Source organism: Drosophila serrata, unplaced genomic scaffold (assembly GCF_035046125.1).
Source record: "Drosophila serrata isolate PLE 108 unplaced genomic scaffold, ASM3504612v1 contig_272, whole genome shotgun sequence".
NCBI lineage: Eukaryota > Metazoa > Arthropoda > Insecta > Diptera > Drosophilidae > Drosophila > Drosophila serrata.
Window position 1 is genome coordinate 10,463,748 of NW_028257170.1, and position 4,011 is coordinate 10,467,758.

Below are 4,011 nucleotides of genomic sequence, written 5' to 3' on the forward strand. Positions count from 1 at the left end.
ACAGAGATCTGAGCTGAAGGCGACGGGGACATGACATGGCGGAATTGATAGGCGCAGAACAAAAAATATCGAATCGCCGTCGACTTTGGCTTCGCAGCCTTGCAATTAAGATATTTTTATGTAAATTAATGGAAACTCTACAAGGAGCAGGAGATGGGGCAGGAGAAGGACCCAGAGTACAGCCCATGTAGAGCATTCCTTCCGAGGAGACGAAGCTGGAGCATGCGTGCAACTTACAAATAAGTACAAGTCGCTTCGATTGGGAAGCCCAATTGCGCATTTTTAATTGGAAAGCTCACAGAAGAAACCGAGGTCCATCCCTATAGCTTCAACCTCTACTCTCAACCCGATCCCGATCCCGAAACCGAAACCGATCTCGAACCCGTTCAAAACCAAGAAGCAAACAAAAAGTGACGCACCGAAAATTTATTGTTCCAAGGCGATCCAAGGGAATGCGATGCGGATCCAAAGGGGATCCCATCCGATGCGATGCGATTCGAGGAGCCGCATGTCGAATGGCGAGAGCAAACAGCAAAAAGGCCGCAGGCCGCCTCAGCCATGGCATTGTTCCTTCTTCCTTCTTTAGAGGATGCAATGCAGCGAACCTGCGCCCCGTCGCTGGACTTGGAGCTGAAGCTGGAGCTGGGCTCCAGCTCTTACTTAGGCATTTATGTCTGGCACTTGACACATTTTGTTATGGCATTTTTCAGCTACCGCGCGACTCCGCCGACTCGCTTGACCCAATCAAAATTCCTGGACCTTGCACTTGAATGCGTTTAATTTGTAAGATTTCCCTGGGTCGATCCTCGAGTGTTGAACTTTATGTTCCTGAGTGCGCCGAACACAACATTAAGTTTCAAAAATCATTAAATCTGCAGTGATTTTTTTTAACGGATCGTGTGCGGGGAGGTTGAGTAAAGTAGTATTTTCTTTGATTTACGGATAAGTTAATAAAGGTTCAAATAAGAGAAGGAATTATTTTATTTACTTTTCTTATAGATATAAAATACCCACTTTGTAACATTGTCAAGACCACATATGTATAAGAAACCAATTTATAATAATGGAATTACTTTAAAAATTTAAGATAAACCAACTAAATAAGGAATTGATCTTATATTTCTATTCTTTATTAATTTTTCTCAAAGCAAAAAATACATATGTACCTAAATAGCTTCTAAATTAATTTCGTTAATTTATGCATTATTTAATTAATTGTTATAAAACCATAACTTTATACTTAAAAATAAACAAAATAATGAATTCATTTAATTATTTAGATTATTTTGGTTAATGCTCTTATTAATGAAAATTACTCTTAATAACATAATCAAGGCAATATATACAAAGCACCATCTGAATTGTTTTCTTTAATGTTTTCATTAGAGAAAATTACTATTGAAATACCATGTATTTACATATACTCAAAAACTTTCAAAACGTAGCTTGTTGTAAATGATTTTATTATTTTTTTTCATAAATAAAATAATACTAATTTAAACAAGTCCACATTTACATAGGTACCTTCTGAATTGGTTTCTTCAATTTCGGCACTAAAAACAAATGATAAATATAAAAATGATGAATTCATAACTTTATACTAAGAAATCAATGAATTGGTTACCATAATATTGTATACTAATAAACCTACAAAATAAATGACTTGATTTTATAGTTTTTAATTATTTAATTTACTTTTCTCATAAATTTAATAACATAATCAAGACCACAAAAACATATTTACCTTCTGAATTGTTTTCTTTAATTTTAGCATAATAAATATGGTAAATATAGAAATTACTTTAATTATTATATCATCATAATTTTATACTTGTAAACCATAACAATAAAGACTTGACTGTTATATTTCTTTATTATTGTATTCACTTTTCTCATAAATAAACTAATGAATACTAGTTGAACGAGCGAAAGGAAAGATACTCAAGACCAGATTATATGTAGCTCCAGGAAAAGCAGTAAATATTCAGAGTGAGGAGTAAATATATTTAGCGATTTCCTTCCAAGATCATCTGAATGCAGTTTCCCTGCATTTTCCATTACATCGTTTCGCATTTCCGATTCTCTGGGCAACTGAGAAGCCCATCATTTCAGCATTATTAATTCCTTTTCTAGCGTAAGCCAACTTATTTGCCTGCTTATCTCCGCCAACATCCTTTTGGCCCGGTGCGCATTTAATGGGGATCCACGACGAAGTATCTGTGGAGTATATGGGGTGGTCAGACCAGATCCCACTTCCTGCACAGAGAAAAAATATGTACTAACCTCGAATTTATAAAGATAATTTAACATAGAAAACAAGACCGATAGTAAAGGATACAAGATGAACATAGAAAGGTGATCCCTATAGTCTAACAATTTTAAAAGAGAATCTTTCTATCAACTACAGATTACTCTAAATATTTGTTGTGCTTTTTAAGCTTATTTGTTAAATTTATTATCAAGTTGGGCCGAAATCCCGGCGGTACTGCAATACCGGGCCAACCCGCGACAGAGGTGGAGCAAGCTCCTAGCACTCCGTCTGATTCCAAAAATCAGTTTAACATTTGTTGTCCTCCAATGGAGGAACTATCAGATGTTAAGCTGATAAGAACAGATACTACACTTTGATCTTAGCCATAAGGCCGAGAAGCGATAACTATCCACCGTTTAGGTAGGGGACTTCATCCATGCTGGGTCAGAAGCAGTTGGGAATTATTGTCTCCGAACAGGGAGATATTTTTTTATTCGGTATTGTATACTTTAGGGGATGATTTTTGAACCGTACCTTATTGTAAATATAATAAAATCGAAATATATGACTTTAGTTATTTAGACATTTGTTCTTTTAATATAATACAATATAAATATTTTTCATAATTTTCTAAAAATAGAAGGGTTTAGATTGCATTAAAATATTTCTATACGTTGATTTAAAATATGTAATAGAATTTTTTGCCCATTTTGGGGGATGATAATCTCTTTGGTAAATCTTCTTAAATATAGATATATAAATTTTAAAGTTGTAAACTAATTTTTCTCTCAGTGCAGACCTCAGTGCAGCTGCAAACTCGGACTGCTGGGCCAGTTAAGATTGCTGTTGCCGGTAGCGTTTTTCGATCGCCGGACAAGCAAAACGAGAGCAGAACGAGTCTAGTCCTCGCGGGGGGACAAGTTGATTTATTCTAATCTGTATAAGCGTTGCTATAATAAAGCAAAAGCAAAGGTAAAAGCCAAAAGGCCCACGGAGTGGACAATGCTCGCCAGCGGCTCTCGGCCACGTCCGAGAAGTTAAGGTTAAATTGCAGATCGAAGGGGGACCTCGCTTGCTGGTCCTGGGCCTGAAGTTCCCTGCTCCCTGTTCCGACCAGTTTGCCAGCTCCACGTCCCTCCTAACCATTGTGCCTGCTGATTCTGCATTGTAATTGGATTTGAGCCGCCGGTGCAGTCGCAGCTGCGGATTCTAATGACTCAGCAGCAGGAGAGGCAAGTTAAGTTTTTGGGTTCCTGTCCCATTGTTCTTGATTTGGCCAAGGGCTTCCAGCTTCATACAAAATCCAAAGCCTTTCACCGCCACTAATGCACTCCCTGGCCATCTCTCTCGAAATGAAGATGCATGCGCTAATTTATCGACTTCGCAGCCGAAGGTAGCTCCCCGACATGCAAAATGTCGCCGGCCAAGAATGTTATCTACGCCCAACGTCGCCTGAAAGTGTCGCTGGCAAAGACAAGGAACTGTTTTTTGGGGAAGGAGGATGCAAAAGCATCCGAGGGATAGGATGGGGAGGAGGACTGGTTTGGATGGAGTGGTGCACTGGAGGCGAAGGCGATGATAGCAAAGTGCCAATGCAAAGAGGCTAAGGCAAGAGCAGAGGCGTCAATGGGTTCGAGTGGTAACACAGCAGTCTCTGCAACACCCACTTCGATGCGAAGTTCTTATCTTTTATACACTTTCCTCAAAAGAGAGTGTATCTACACTATGATAGGTTACTAAGTAAGGATATCTATAGTTGG

At 38.3% G+C, this 4,011-nt stretch overlaps 1 non-coding gene across 1 annotated transcript; it reads right to left on the minus strand.

The window, feature by feature from the left end:
• Positions 1 to 2,458: 2,458 nt before the first annotated feature.
• LOC147643560 (U2 spliceosomal RNA) lies at positions 2,459 to 2,654 on the minus strand. The gene has a single exon (XR_015272082.1). It is a non-coding gene; the product is annotated as a U2 spliceosomal RNA (small nuclear RNA).
• Between the last annotated feature and the right edge of the window lie 1,357 nt (positions 2,655 to 4,011).